At 38.8% G+C, this 17,145-nt stretch overlaps 1 pseudogene; it reads right to left on the bottom strand.

Annotated features, from left to right (window-relative positions):
* Positions 1 to 15,072: 15,072 nt before the first annotated feature.
* On the bottom strand, positions 15,073 to 16,055 carry LOC114702505 (annotated as a pseudogene).
* Positions 16,056 to 17,145: the final 1,090 nt, after the last annotated feature.

The raw sequence follows: 17,145 nt of genomic DNA, 5'->3' as shown, positions 1-17,145 counted from the left end.
CACTGTATTTATGTCTTACTAAAAATATGATTTTAATTATAGATTTAAATACTATTTTTAAAATTATATAAATGAGTATCTAGATAAGGTGTTGATGGGTTCTGTTCATGATCTACAGAAAAGAAGCCTTAAAGAAGTTGAGTCTCAGAGATTGAATGGGAATGTTCACCAAGTTCAGGAGAGCAAAAGAAGAAGCCATTTCCCAAGAGAACTTGAATGGAACTGTACTAGTGAAGTGGATAAAGAACTCTCTTTTGTGTACTAGAGATCTATTTGTGTATTATGACCTATTAACTTCAATATAAAAATGAAAAGAAAAGAAACAAAAGATCTAACTATTTCAAGTCAAAGCCAACCCAGGAGGAAAAAAAGAAAGGAAAAAAAAAAGATCTCAGAAACTCCTTTTTTTCCTAAGAAAAACATCCTCAGTGTTTGGTGTTTTTGTTTGGTTGCTTATTATGTCAGTGACCCAATGATTTCAATCAAGGTTGCTCAGAATGATCATGAATGGTGAAACATCCATCATTTAATGTACATGGGCAAATTAAAACCAGTTGTACCACTCAGCATGTATCTTTGGGGAGTAGCTTTATCAAAAAACAAAAACAAAAAACAAAAAACAAACAAAAACCTTTTTGTACTTGTTGTTTTATTTTTAAATTTAGTTTGCCATGTAGCAGAGAATTTCTTTTTCTAGATAATCCTAAGAGACCACGATAACAGCACCGTTGAATCCATCTGACTCTGGCTGAATGAAAAGTGGTGAAGATGGAAGCTATAGCTGCCCCAGGTGCTGTGAATAAGTGACAGTTGAAGGATCACTCCTAAGTAAATCATTTACAATCCCTTTCTGCCTAAGGCTTAAGGAACATTGTAGAAAAGAGGGCAGGAAATATAGAAGAGCCAGATGATAGGGTGAAAGACTTGGGGATGCCATCCTCTAGACACAGCAATCATGAACTAGCTATGATGGCTACCTGCACTGGCCCTGCAGAAGATCCGTTTCAACAACTAGTCATGGATGGGGAAGAGCTTACAGGATATACCCCTTACCGCTGAACTATTACCTGGCTGGTGATAGATTCTAGCAGAGAGGAAACCATTGTTTTGAGTTGTGTAGCCACTGCTGAGCCTGCCGGTTTTTAAATGACAGCTCTAAACCCATATCCAACACACGGTCTAGATAAACACAGTGAACCACAAAACAAAGTGAATAGATGAGTGTGGGAGAAAGACTTGGAGGGAAGAAGGGAAAGGATAGGGCAGCAAGGAAGTAGAAGAAGATGGGGAGTGAGAACAGTCAGTATGTATTATGTAGATGTGTGGAACTGTTAAAGAACAAATTAAATTAAAAGCATTTTTAAATGATAGTCATTGCTTTTTTTTCCATAAAGGGTGCAATCTTATTCTATGTATCAGTTCTATCAAAAATTATTGTAAATTAGCAACCTTGTATTTCACAGTCCCCAACAATTACAATAACTATTCCAATTAATCTAAAAGAAGCTGCAGGGCCTTTTCAGGGAACATTTTCTCAAGAAGTGTACAACATCTGTGAAGAATCCAGAGCACTAACTACAGGCATTCCCTCTCATTTTCTCTATTTTATGTGTCTTAATTTTCCCCTTCCCACTCTATATCATGCTTGCTTTCTTTCTCATATTATTGTACTAATGCTGCAGGGCAATGTTGAATAAGAGTGAAGGAAACTACCCTTTTTCATTGTAGGAATTTGATTGGAACATATCTAGTTTCCTTGTCTTTATTGGCTGCAGGTTGCTGTAGGGTGCGTAAGTAAAAAACAGACACTTCTATTTCTAATTTCTCAATATTTTCACAAAGAATAAGTGTTGGATGTTGTCAAATAACTTTTCACACTTATTAGCAGCACTGAGGCATGATAGAAAGAGAGAAAATAATGGGACATGAGAAAGGAAAGGAGTCCCTTACCCCTACGTCTGGTCAAGTTCCTTACCAACTGAGTTTCCGATGGCATAGGACAAGGGTAAAAGAGGCATCTTTTAGATCAAAAGAAAACAAGCTATACTGAAGAGAATTCAGTGGTAGGCGCACTATCAGGATAACCACCTATGGATTTGGGGGGGATATCCCACAGCAATCCTCATTTAGTTAAAATGAGACAATATTATATGCAACTGCTATCACTCAATTCCAGCTATACAAATGAAGACAATCCCAACTGGTTAATATTTGGCCCTGATCAGAGACTGCCCTTGCAGGGCATTAGCTTAGTGGTAGTGACTACAGTCATTTCTTGTTAAACACAATCATATCATTCCATTTGCAGTTCAGCAGGACCAGCAACACAGTTTTCTGTGTGGGAACACTTTCTAGACCAGACTTGCATTGGGAACCCTTTCTCTTTCTCATCAAATAATCATGTCTATCCTCCACACTAACAGTGAAGAATAGCAAAATGGCTAGCATTATTTAATCTGAAGATTACCTGAATTCTTTTCTATACAGATATTTCAAATAAGAATAAACAATGCCTAAGACCTAACTATGTATGACCTTTGAGTTGAATCTTACTATTCTCCCAAATGTAAATAAAAATTAAATATTTTTATATTTTTTAAAAATAAATAAAAAAAGTAAATAAAAATGTAAATAAAAAATTCTTCCTTTCCAATTTGTACCCCCTTAATCTCCTTATGTTGTGTTATTGCTCTGGCTAGAACTTCAAGTACTATATTGAATAAGTATGGGGAGAGTGGACAGCCTTGCCTCGTTCCTGATTTTAGTGGAATTGCTTTGAGTTTCTCTCCATTTAATTTGATGTTGCTGTAAATTGCCTTTATTATGTTTAGGTATGTTCCTTGTATTCCTGATTGCTCCAAGACTTTTATCATGAAGGGGTGTTGGATTTTGTCAAATGCCTTTTCTGCATCTAGTGAGATGATCATGTGGTTTTTTTCTTTGAGTTTGTTTATATGGTGTATTACATTGATGGACTTTCGTATGTTGAACCACCCTTGCATCCCTGGGATGAAGCCTACTTGATCATGGTGGATAATTGTTCTGATGTGTTCTTGGAGTCTGTTTGCCAGTGTTTTATTGAGTATTTTTGTATCAATGTTCATGAGGGAGATCGGTCTGTAGTTCTCTTTCTTTGTTGCATCGTTGTTTGGTTTAGGAATCAGGGTAATTGTAACCTCATAGAAGGAGTTTGGTAATGTTCCTTCTGTTTCTATTATGTGGAACAATTTAGAGTGTATTGGTATTAACTCTTCTTTGAAGATCTGGTAGAATTCTGCGCTGAAACCATCTGGTCCTGGGCTTTTTCTGGTTGGGAGACTTTTAATGAATGCTTCTATTTCCTTAGGGGTTATTGGACTACTTAAATAGTTTATCTGGTCTTGATTTAACTTAGGTATGTGGTACCTATCCAGAAAAATGTCCATTTCTTTTAGGTTTTCCAGTTTTGTGGAGTAGAGGTTTTTGAAATATGCCTTTATAATTCTCTGGATTTCCTCAATGTCTGTTGTTATGTCCCCCTTTTCATTTCTGATTTTGTTGATTTGGATTCTCTCTCTCTATCTTTTGGTTAGTTTGGATAAGGGCTTGTCTATCTTGTTGATTTTCTCAAAGAACCAACTCTTTGTTTCATTAATTTTTTGTATTATTCTCTTAGTTTCTAATTTATTAATTTCACCTCTCACTTTGATAATTTCCTGTTGTCTATTCTTCCTGGGAGACTTTGCTTCTTCTTGTTCTAGAGCTTTCAGGTGTGCTGTTAAGTCACTAGTGTGGGATTTCTCCAACTTCTTAATGTGGGCATTTAGTGCTATGAATTTCCCTCTTAGCACTGCTTTCATAGTGTCCCATAAGTTTGGGTATGTGGTGTCTTCATATTCATTGATCTCTAGGAAGTCTTTAATTTCTTTCTTATTTCTTCCTTAACCCATTGGTGATTCAGTTGAGCATTATTCAGTTTCCATGAGATTGTAGGTTTTCTGTAGTTTTTGTTATTGTTGAAATCTAACTTTAAACCATGGTGGTCTGATAGAACACAGGAGGTTATTCCAATTGTTTTGTATCTGTTGAGATTTGCTTTGTGGCCAAGTATGTGGTCGATTTTCGAGAAAGTTCCATGGGGTGCTGAGAAGAAGGTATATTCTTTCTTGTTAGGATGGAATGTTCTGTAGATATCTATTAGGTCCAATTGGGTCATGACATCAGTTAAGTCCTTTATTTCTCTGTTAAGTTTCGATTTGGGAGATCTGTCCAGTGGTGAAAGTGGGGTGTTGAGATCTCCCACTATTAATGTGTGGGGTTTTATATGTGGTTTAAGCTTTAGTAATATTTCTTTTACATATGTGGGTGCCATTGTGTTTGGGGCATAAATGTTCAGAATTGAAACTTCATCTTGGTGGATCATTCCTGTGATGAGGATGTAATGCCCTTCTTGATCTCTTTTGATTGATTTTAGTTTGAAGTCTATTTTGTTGGATATCAGGATGGCTACCCCTGCTTGTTTCTTAAGACCATTTGATTGGAAAGTCTTTTCCCAGCCTTTTATTCTTAGGTAGTGTCTGTCTTTGAATTTGAGATGTGTTTCTTGTATGCAGCAGAAAGATGGGTCCTGCTTTCATATCCATTCTGTAAGCCTATGTCTTTTTATAGGTGAATTAAGTCCATTGATATTAAGGGATATTAACGACCAGTGATTGTTCATCCCTGTTATGTTTGGTGGTAGTATGTGTGTACTTCTCTTCTTTGGGGTTTACTATTGTGGCTTTATCTATTGCCTGTGTTATCAAGGGTGTATCTGACTTCCTTCGGTTGGAATTTTCCTTCTAGTGCTTTCTGTAGGGCTGGGTTTGTGGATAGGTATTGTTTAAATCTGGCTTTGTCTTCGAATGTCTTGTTCCTTCCGTCTATGATGATTGAAAGTTTTGCTGGATATATTAGTCTGGGCTGACATCCATGGTCTCTTAGTGTCTGCATTACATCTGTCCAGGTCCTTCTGGATTTCAAAGTCTCCATTGAGAAATCAGATGTTATTCTGATGGGTTTACCTTTATAGGTCACTTGGCCTTTTTCCTTTGCTGTTCTTAATATTCTTTCTTTATTCTGTACATTTAGTTGTTTAATTATTATGTGTCGAGTGGACTTTCTTTGGGCGTCTAGTCTGTTTGGTGTTCTATAGGCTTCTTGTATCTTCATAGGCATTTCCTTCTTTAAGTTGGGAAAGTTTTCTTCTATAATTTTGTTGAATATATTTTCTGTGCCTTTGAGTTGGTATTCTTCACCTTCTTCTATCCCTATAATTCACAGGTTTGGTCTTTTCATGGTGTCCCAAATTTCTTGGACATTTTGGTTCATGACTTTGTTGGCTTTAGTGTTTCCTTCAACTGAAGAAACTATTTCTTCTACTGTATCTTCAATGCTGGAGATCCTCTCTTCCATCTCTTGCATTCTGTTGGTTATACTTGCATCTGAAGTTCCTGATCTTTTACTCAGGTTTTCTATTTCCAGCATTCCCTCTGTTTGTGTCTTCTTTATTTTTTCAATTTCCCCTTTCAGGTCTTGGACTGTTTCCTTTATTTGTTTCATTGCTTTTTCATGATTTTCTTTCATTACTTTATTGTTTTCTTCCAGGACTTTATTGTTTTCTTCCAGGACTTTATTGTTTTCTTCAGGACTTTATTGTTTTCTTGCAGGACTTTATTGTTTTCTTTTAATTTGTTTGCCCTTTCCTCTAGTTGTTTACAGTGTTCTTCCAATTTTCTTGTCTTTTCCTCTACACAAGTCTCTACCTTCTTCATGATGTTACTCATAAGGCTACTTTCTTCTGCTTCTTCCAATTTTTGATGTTCAGGTCTAGATGTTGGAGGCGGGCTAGGTTCTGGTGATGCTGTATTGCTCTTCATTTTGTTGTATGGACTTCTGCCTTGACGTCTGCCCATCTCCTTGTGGTTCCTTCTTGGTCTCATCAGTGTACTTGGTTCAGAAAGAGCTGACAGATTCAGGAAGTCTCTCTCTCTTGTCCAGATGGGAGTTCTCTTGTCCAAATGGGAACTCCAGGGCAGGATGGAAGCTCTTATTTGGACCGGAAGTCTCTCTGGTCCAGAAGGGAAGTCGGAGGCAGGATGGGAGCTGGGGGCTGGTCTCTAAGTCTCAGGAAGTGGCTGGGGTCTCGGGCAGATGGGCGTGGGGGCAGGGCGCGGAGATTGCAGGGGCTGCCGGGGGTGGGGGTGGGGGTGGGCTTGGAAAAGGGAATCCCTCCCGGTGGGACTAGAAGGGGACCTGCCTGGTGGCCAGAACTTGGGGCCAAGTTGGGCAGGTCTTCCAGGAGTGGCTGGTGCCCAGGGATGGGGTCCAGGTTGGGCCCGGATACTCACCTCTGGTCCAGAAAGGGAGTCGGGGCTCTTCTCCCAAATGTAAAGTGGTAATTTTCTGATAATCTCACCAAGAATATTACAGCAATTGTTAAAAGTCAAACATATGTCTTTTCTTCATTGTAATCTTTACATATTAGGATTCCATTTGTCTGGGTTCCTCTGGGATCCCCAGTCTTTGTGACATCCATTGAAAGATTTCAAAAGAGACACAAGGAGTTGAAGAGAAGAAGATCAGGGCTTCTTCAACTTTTCCATCCATGACCTCTTTTTACCTGAGAAATATTCATATTTATTCTATATAAACATATAAAATAAGTATATTGATATTTTATTGGTAATAAATCACAAAATACTTTAAAACAGATCCTGTATACATCTAATTTTACCATTTATTAAAGACAAAATCAAATTTACATACTAGTGAGATGGGTATGTTCATTTTTACATAAAGAAATGAGTCTTGGCTGAATATGTAATACTTCAGGATATAGGTTATTTTCAAGTATTTTAATACTATAGTCAAATCAGTATAACATTGCTTTGAATAAATATGAAGTACAAGAAATGACAGATATGTGCTTACAAACATTTCAGAAATTAGTAGAAATTCTTCAGCATGAACCCCAAGGCAATTTTCATTTAGTAGTTAAAAAAAAAAAAAAAAAAAAAACTGGCATTGTGACTCAAAGTGAAATTTTTAAACTCAAACAGTTAACTGAATAAAATCCAAAGATATAGTAGTTAGCTACATACTGAAGAATGACAGTTGGAAAGTATTAGAACTCTTCGTGTTTTGGTAATTAAACCATTATATAGCTATAGGAACAAAAAACACTTCATGCTCAGTAAATTCACTGCAAAACGTACCACACGCTAGTCTTCAGTCTGAGTGAAGGCTCTTCAAGCCGTGTTCATTAACATTGCTGCTGTGAAGGACTGAAAGATGAGGTGTGTATGTAATATGTTTAGAAAAGCAGAGAAGCTGCACAATGCTACACGAGACAAACACTGCCAGAAACACCCAGTTTCATTATGTGTTTGGTCTTGAAATTTTCTTTTACATTCATTTTATTTATTACTTGAATGTATATGTGTGTGTGTTGGGTATGTGTATGGGTGGAAGGGCTATGAGGATGTCATAGCACACTGTGAGTTTACAAGACAACTTTCAGGAGTCAGTTTTCTCCTTCCACCATGAGATCTGGGTATGGAATTTAGGCTGGCAGGCTTGCATGGTAGATCATTCTATCTACTGAGCCATCTCACCACCCCAGTTTTTGTCTTTTGCATGTTGTGTTCAGAAAACTTTTAGTATTGTCAGGTGTGTGTGTGTGTGTGTGTGTGTGAGAGAGAGAGAGAGAGAGAGAGAGAGACAGAGACAGAGACAGAGAGACAGAGACAGAGTCAGATGCAGTTAAGACTCCATGGGTGTTGTAGAATATTATTTTAAGATGTGTTACTTTTGTTGATGTTGCATTTATTTAACCCTGTGAAGCTGTGTTACTGTGCCTGTCTAAAACACCTGATGGTCTCATTAAGATCTGAACGACCAATAGCAAGGCAGGAGAAAGGATAGGTGGGGCTGGCAGGCAGAGAAAATATATAGAAGGAGAAATCTTGGAGGAGAGATCTAGGAATGAGAGAGAAGGAGGAGGACTTCAGGGGCCATCTACCCAGCCACCTGGCTACACAGCAAGCTACGGAGTTAAGAGTAAGATTTACAGAAGTAAAAGAGGAAAAGACAGATGGACTAATTTAAGTTTAGAAAAGCTGGCTAGAAAATAAACCAAGCTAAAGCTGGGCATTCATGATTAAGAATATGCCTCTGTGTGATTTACTAAAGAGCAGAGTGGTGGGCCCCCCAAAAGAGCGAAAAAAGAATAAAAACAAACAACACATGGGGTCATGATCCACAGGTGAAAAAGCTGTGATTCAGATGATAGGTAGAGTTCATTACAGAGCAGAGCATATGACTAATGAGTGAGAGTGGACAATGAACAAACGGATCATGGCATCAGAGAGCATTTTAGATTGGCTTTATGTTATTTCTACGAGGGACATTGCCCTGTCTAGATGGTCAGGACACCTATTTGTTTGACTCAGTGATGGTATGTCTTGTTCTTTGGCAGAAAGCTTCCTCCTGCTGCACTCTAATTTTGAAGGAGTTTAGCTCCCGGAGTCAGATAAACATAATCATATTAATGACCTTCTGAGTTCAGGGTGTCTTATCTTCTAGAAGGGTCAGGAACCTGGCCTTGGTTCCATTCTTCTGACTATTCATTAGGACACTTCAGTTCAAGTTCTTGGTTTATAAATTTTCTTCTATCTAGCTACCTCTGGCTTTTGCTCTTTTGGCCTGTGTCATCATCTTGTGATCCCATGGCCTTGTCCATTGCTCCTCAGAAGCTGCCTTAGGATTTCATTTACCAAAAGAAAAGGGACATTCCTTAAAAACCCTTTGAACAATAGAACTTTGGAAGCCACTGAAACTGTCAATGTGTGCCTGTTACAGACCTAAGCACAACTCTCTCTCTGGACAAACTGGAATACATGTCTTGGGTATAGAGTATCTTTTACCCAAGAGTCCCTATCCCTGTCTCTATTTTTCCCTGTCCCTGTTCCAGTCCCTGTCTCTCCTCTCTCTCTCTCTCTCTCTCTCTCTCTCTCTCTCTCTCTCTCTCTCTCTCTCTCTCTCTCTCTCTCTCTCATTCTTAAATTTATGATTTTTTGAAGTTTCTTCCAAAAGCCTCATCCATGATGAATATTTTAAGACTGGCTGACTAATTAGAATTTCCTGATTATGGGTAGTTGGAATACTATACATCAAGAACCTAAATTCACTTAGCTTTGGCTGCATCTATCCCCAATGGGCATTTTACCACTCATCTGTACATCGATCCAGAAGAAGTTGTCTTGCTTCCTTTGGAGTGAGAACTATATTTTGCATTGATGGAGAGGGGAAACTGTTCTTAATGAATTCCATACTGACATGCCTTGACATTATTCTCTCCAGTGAAGTCTAGAATCTGATCTTCCCTGAGTAGCAGTCTCTAAATGGACTCCACAGTCTGTTAGAGCTGACAGGGTGACACTGTGTCTCTTATTCCTTGCCTCATTGTTGTCAACGAGATCTATTTCTTATGCGGTCTACAGACATCATGGCTCAATTTCTTCACTCTTTGATTTAAGTGTTGAACTAACTTTTTATAATTAGAATGAACACAGTTATATGTTATTACACATTTGAACCACATATGGCCTTTATCTAGTCGGCATTTGTTTCTAGTAATTAGATTCAAGAGAGTCACATCCTTGCTTCACCTTTAATATATTTTCATTGACTTATACCTCTAAAATAACTAAACTTATAGATTGCTGATTAGTTCTCATCATATTCTGTTTTGGACCCATATTTCCCAGCAGCAAGAAAATAATATTTTCTTGTGAGTAGCATTTAGTATAATTTCTCAGCCTCAATGTGGCATGTTCTCTGAATGACAGACTGCTTCTCTTCCTCTTTCTATCTCATGAAAGCTGCTCCACTACCTACCACCAATATTTCCTTTCCTCTTCCATGTTTTGATTTCTTTACAGTCTTCTAAACATTCAACTTCCAGTGCTTCTGTAACAAAGTTCTTCAAACATTGGAGAAAAAGAAAGCAAGTTTATTTGGCATTGGATAACCAATTGGTGTACTCTTCCACAGGGAAGACTATTTCTCCTGTTCTCAGCATTCCTCAGTTGTTTGTAGTTCTTTCTGAAGGAATGAAGCCTCAGGATATGTATGTAACAATTAATGAAACGGAGTCCATGACCTTGAAAGACATCCAGAGGGAGGCGTATGGGAGGGTCTGAAGGGAGGAAAGGGAAGGGGGAAATGGTTCAATTGCATTATAATATCAGAAAATAAAAGAAATATGTTTTTAAAGAAAGCAAGTTTACTCTCTTTAGCTTGGGAAGTTACAAGTCCACCTTAGTCCTTCTGGACCAAGTTGAAGAAGAGTGTTTCTTTCCAATTATTTGCTTTCCTACTTTGGCCAGTTCTTATTACATACTTGCTTAAAAATAATCCTTGACACCTCTCCAAGATTGAATATCCTTATCTACAAGAGCGGAGTGCTGGTGATACTCTGTGTCTAGGCACATAACTTCATAAACTCAATGCAGAGTTTCCCTGTATTTTAAGCTAAATTGGGAGGTAGAAATTGATAAAGAAAATGGATTTATAGTTTGTCCAAATATGGATGAGAAGGAACACTAATATACTCTCTAAGACTCTGGACACCTTATAATTTAAAGAAAGCCATGAGAGAAAGGCTAGAATCCTTATAAATTTAACTGAAATAGGCTAAATGGTTTTTGCCTCATGGAAAGAAGCCCTGAGCTCCAAGTTGTCTGTGAGTGTATGATTTTAAAGAGTTTCAATAATTTTAGGTATTTTACTAATTAAATTATTATTTGACAATTTATATAATACATTCTGATCATACTTACCCCACCCTGTCTTAACTTAACCCCTTCTCACCCTCATCAATCCTCCCCTCTCTACCAGTCCCTACCCATATTCATGTCTTGCTTTTGTTTTCATTTTGTGATCTCTTCAGTTTAAACAGGGTATTTAGCATGGGCATGGGTAGAGGGGTAGGTACCCATGAGCCTCTACTCACTCACCCCATACATGACTGAATATTAACAGGCCCAGACTTGTACACTCAACCACAGCTGCTGTAAGTTACAATGGCCATGTCCAATTCAGAAGATAGTGTTACACAGCCCTCCCCATCACTTGTGTCCAATATTGTTTTTGCTCCTTTTCCATGATGTCCCCTGAGCCTTGGAGAGGCTGATACAGATGCCATGTTTAGGATTGGGCACACAGTAATCACTTATTTTCAGCATCTTGAGCTACCATGAATCTTGTGATGCACTGCCATGAATTGCAAAAACAGGCTTCTCTGACCAAAATGGAGAGTGACACTGATCTAGGGTAAATAGCACATCTATTCAGCAAACAGTAGTAAGTTCACATGTGCAACCTAGGTTTTCCCTAGGCATGGGCTTTTAGGTTTACAGGATAAGGACTGAATTATTTCTGAGGAGCAGACCTCAAATTCAACCAGAAACAAGATGAAAACTTCCGTAACATTTATGTTACTATTGTGCCAGTGGGCACATCTTCCTTGGAAGTTTCATTACAGCACACAAGATCCATGACTGAATAAGATCATTTGTAGATGTAACCAATCGTCTTATTAAAATAAGAAACACAGAGCAAATGTAAAAGAGAAAGCCGAGAGGTCAGAGCTCAGAGATAAAATCTTACCTCCTGCAGTGCTCCAGCTTCCCCGAGAGAGAGCTACTTCCTGTTTGTCTGTGTTTAAATAGTCTTTCTGTTCTGCCTTCTCATTGGTTGTAAACCCAACCACATGACTGCCTCATCACTGCCTGTAAGTACCGCCCTCCAGGTCTTAAAGGCGTATGTCTCCAATACTGGCTGTATCCCTGAACACACAGAAATCTACCTAGCTCTTCTAACCACCACGCTCTTGCTATGGCTCTAATAACTCTGACCCCAGGGCAACTTTATTTATTAACATAAAATTAAAATCATATTTCAGTACAAATAAAATATCACCATAATCATTGACAACTATTTTTCCTAACCTACCTGCATAGTACTTTCTGGAATTATAAAAGTTAGTTACCAAGGAGTTTCCAGATAAGATCAGTTTCAGGTGGAATTCTCTAGGTCATGCAACCAAGGTGTATGCTGTCTTAGTGATAGAGTTTTACATCTAGTTCAAGAGCAATGAAAACAGTCTGTGTAGTCTGTGTTGTTTGGGGAATATGAGTCCTTCCTGACCAACAACTTGTGTGATTACCCCTGGTTCTGTGACTTGTATTATCCATACATTCAGGGTACAACTCCCCATGCAAGTTCTTCATATATGCACAAATAGACATACATCCATGTGGCATATAGTTCTTCCAACATCATTCATTTGGGATAAATCCCTTTTACCAATCCTTTCCCAAATACCAGTGTTTCTCAACCTGTAGGTGGTGACCCCTTTGAGGATTAGATATCAGATATTCTTCCTTCACATATTTACAATTCATAACAGTACCAAAATTACAGTCATGAAGTAGCAACTCATTAATTTTATGGTTGGAGATCACCACAACATGAGGGGTGCAGCATTAGAAATTTTGAGAACCACTGCTTTCTCCTCTTCCTTTTCCCTGTTTAAACTTTACGACACCCAGTATCCCATTCACACTCCTACTTTCTCAAATGTTGTATAGCTACATGGTCTCTTTCTATCTTCATTCTCTCTACAGAAATTCTAAGATAAACATAGATCTAAGGATTCAAAACTGTTATCTACATGTGTAAGAAATCATGGAATTTCTTTTTCTAGGCCTAGGTGAACTAACTATACTTTCTAATTCTATCCGTATTCCTGCAAGTTTTGTAGTTTCATTTTTCCTTACAGCTAATTTCATTTTTCTTTACAGCTAAATAGAATTTTCCTGTTTATGTATTATATTTTTATTATACATCCATCAGTTGGTGGTTATCTAGGCTGGTTCCTTTACCTAGCCAGGCAGATCTCTGTGAGTTTGAGGCCAGCCTGGTCTACAGAGCGAGATACAGGACAGGTGCCAAAACTACACAGAGAAACTCTGTCTCGAAAAACAAAACAAAACAAAAATACAATAAGACTAGACACAAACCCTCATAGCAAAGCTGTGTAGCTCAGTTTTTAAACAGGACCTTTGCTTCCTTGATGTTTAGTTTTTAGTTATTTGTATAAACCAGATACAGATCAACTACCAAATCTCTGGCTAGCAAAGATTTGCTCACATTCTGTGGGCCTTTTCAATCTATTGTCTGTTTCCTTATTGTACAGATTTTTAGTTTCATGAGATACCATTTGTTGATTATTGGCCCTATTTCCTGAGTAACCAGAGACCTGTTCATAAAGCCCTTACATATAACTATTCCTTATATAGTTCCTTAGCCTGAACTCCCTACTTTTTCCTCAGTACTGTCAGAATTTCCCATTTTATATTAGAGTCCTTCTTTCATTCACAGTTTTTTTTTTAATGCAAGGAGAGAGATAACAACCTGGTATCATCCTTGCTCGTGGATTAAACTGAGAAATAGAAACAACTGCACCACGTTTCTACTCAGCAATTTGCTCTATAGCAATTGTATATTTTGTATTGTAAGTATTGTATATCTTGAACTAATTATTCATTTCCATTTAAGAAAACTTTTTCTCCATCTACTCTCTGATGAAGACACAAATAATATTTGAAATGTCTTGGAGATGTTTAACTTACTTAAAGACCTAAGTGTTAACTCTCCATTCACAACCCCAATCAAGACAAACTTCTGTCTTTGCTTCTCAACCTGGATTTGTTGGTTAAAGTTAGTTTGCAAGCAAATGTATCCAATCATTTTCACTTAACTGCTTAAAATCATCTATGTTTCAGCTGGATTACAGTTGTTAAATACCAAAACTTAAAACATGTGTTGCATATCATAGCAAAAATCACTTGGTTATTTTGATTAGGGATATTGACCTTAAGGTAGTCATATGCTGAGTTTTAAGTGTTCAGTCTAATCATGTGAGCCCTTCACAGCAAAGGAACTTTCCTAGCTGCAGTGTGTGAGAACAAAGAGGTCATGGTAGCTGTCTTAGATATTGTAGTTATTCTGATTCTCATCCATGCCATTGGTGTCATATGCATTTCATGAAATAGTTACAACATGATGAACAAGACACTTAGGATTGTCAGCTTGGCAGGATCTATAATCACCGAGGAAACAAGGTCTTGTGTATGCCTAGATTATATTAACTGAGGTGAGAAGACTCACCTTATCTGTGGGCAATACCATCCCATGACTGGGCTCCTGGACTGAATATAAGTAAAAGGTTGCTCCCAGGCATCCATAGATTTCTCTCTGCTTTCTGACTGGATTGAATGTGACCAGCCTTGCCTTGCCTTCCCACTATATATATTCTCCCCCATGATGAGCTTCCCCTCAAACTCTAAGGCAAAGAAGCTCTTTCTTAAATACTTCTTGTCAGATATTTTGTTACATTAATAGGATGTAATTAATAACAACTGATATATAAATTACTCTGAGGAATGGGCCTATTGATATGATAAGCCTCGTCATGTAGTCATTATGTCTTGGAAGTTGCAACTTGTTTTTAATTTTATAGGAGCTCTCAGTTCAGAGACTGCCTTGAGGTGCAAAAGAGATATTAAACTTTTAAGTAGTATTGGAACTGTTAAAGGTTATGAAGACATCTGAAGTCAGACAGGATGCATTTTGTAATGTGAGATGGCTATGAGTCTAGAGGGACCTGAGATGGTCAGTTATGTCATAAAAGTGATGTTTTGACTCGGTCATGGATTTTTCATTTTGAAGTGGTAGGTAAGTGCATAAAACTATATTTAATGGTGAAAAAGAACAACTCAATAGAAAGTTCCACAGATTCAAAATGGTTATTAACTTTATGGGAGTTCATTGAGATGTGTAGACTTTGGGTCTGATTTATTTCAGTGAATAATGTTTTCTATTTGTAAGGTTTTTTTTTTTTTGACAGTAGAGTCTTTTAATAGGAAAAAAACTACACATGCAACAGTAGCAACACACATTTCTTCCAATCCAGACAGCTGAGTTTCAGTTCTTCACCTTGGGAGGTGGCCTGTACACACCTACAATCACAGCATGGTCCCATTCGTAGGGCTCTAGTGTCAACTGCTCCTGGAGCTTCATGTTCTCTTGCTGCATCTTCTTCACTTTGGATGCAAACACAGCTTCTGCTGAGGCCGTGGAATCAATGCAGTTGGCCTTAATGGAAATCACAAAGTGTCCTCCATTCCACAGGAAGGTGTGGGCATTCAGGGCCACAATCCGGGTTTGGTCTGGCCGTGCCACATCAGCAAAGATCACATCCACCATTGCGATAAGCATGTGGTATTCGTGTGGATGCCGAGTGTCTTCAATCACAGGAATAATGTTGGTCCTCTTCTTGGCCAATTTGATGAGGTCACGGCCAGAACGGTGGGAGAACTCAACTGCACAGACCAGACCATCCGGGCCAACAATATCAGAGACATGAAAGACGGTGGTGCCTGAGGCTGCCCCAAGGTAGAGCACCTTGGCCCCTGGCTTGATATGGATTTGGTCTATGCTCCCCCTCCCCCAGGATTGCTGCTGCCAGCTTGGAATGGAAGGGGTTCCAGGCTCGGTACTCAGTTTTGTCATCTCCCTCTGAAATAGAGACTCTCTTCTCCCCTTATAAGGATTCTCCAGGGACCAGATTCTTTGTGACAAGGGCATCCTCCTTTCTGCCACAGATAAAGACGCCTTCATGCCGATGCTGTTCCACCATAACATTCTTCCCTGAGTGGTTGCCTCTTTTGCCTCCCTGGCCACCACCTCGACCCCGGCCACCCCCAGACTGGAAGCCTCCACCTCATCCACCTCCTTGTCCACCTCTTTGTCCCCTGAAGTCTCCACCTCCACCTCCACTTCAACCTTGACCTCCACCTCTACCAAAGCCTCCTTGTCCCCACCAAAGCCTCCTTGTCTGCCTCTTCCTCCTCCTCTACCGCCTCTGCCACCAAAGCTGCCCCCACGGGGCTAAAACCTGACTTCATCACTGCGTTCTGGTCACCCGGCTCCAGCAATCTGCAGTGTCCCCTCCTATTTGTAAGTTTTTATAGTGAAGTTTATTTAAATCATGCTTTATGCTATTAAGTATGGTGATACTTTATTTGTACTGAAATGTGATTTTATTTGTACGTTAATAAATAAAGTTGCCTGGGGGTCAGAGCTAGTAGCAAGTCATAGCAGACGCTGGGCAGTGGTGGTGCACGCCTTTAATCCCAGCACTTGGGAAGCAGAGCTAGGTGGATCTCTGTGTGTTCAAAAATACAGCCAGCATAGAGACACACCCCTTTAATCTCAATACCAACCATAGAAGACCTGGAGGTCTGTACAGACAGGCAGTGATGAGGAGGTAATGTGGTTGGGTTTACAACCAATGAGAAGGCAGAACAGAAAGTCTATGAAAAGGACAAACGCATAGGAAGTAGGTCTCTTGCGGAGAGGTAGGACAACAGTGGTAGTGAAGAGTAAGGTTTTTAGCTCTTATCTTTTGCTCTGACCTCTTGAGCTATTAACTCTGCATTTGCCTCTGCGTTTCTTATTTAATAAGACTTCATCTACATTTAAGTGTCACATTAATTGGGGAGAGTTGTGACCATTATTGTTGCTTGCTAACATGAAAAGATGTAGAAGAGACTGAAGAGATTCTTGACTGAAGGGACCAACCTTTGGGTATGCCTGTTAAAGATTATCTAGATTGTTTATTTGAGGTGTGAAGATTCACCTTAACTGTGGCATCACTATTCCACAGGCTGGCTGCTGAACTGAATAAAAGGAGAAAGTGAGTTGAACATCCATTGCTTTCTCATTCCTGGCTGTAGATGTTGTTCTCCTGTGCATACTTCTGTGTCATGATGGACTTCTACTCAACCTCTTTGTTGAGCTGTTTCTTGGTATATGTTCTGTCACAACAACAAGAAAATACTATGGGGAGCCTTGATTACAAGGTCAAACCTTTTCAACCTATTGATGTGAGTTTAAAATGCTGAGACTGAGGAAGTTTGTGATGTCATTTTCATATCTCAAGATAATATTGTTGAAACAGAGTAACCCACTTAAAGAAAAATGAGATAATTATGA

This window comes from Peromyscus leucopus, chromosome 10 (assembly GCF_004664715.2).
Source record: "Peromyscus leucopus breed LL Stock chromosome 10, UCI_PerLeu_2.1, whole genome shotgun sequence".
In the NCBI taxonomy this organism is placed as follows: Eukaryota; Metazoa; Chordata; class Mammalia; order Rodentia; family Cricetidae; genus Peromyscus; species Peromyscus leucopus.
Note: the sequence above shows the minus strand (reverse complement) of the source record. Positions and strands in the feature narration are given on the sequence as shown.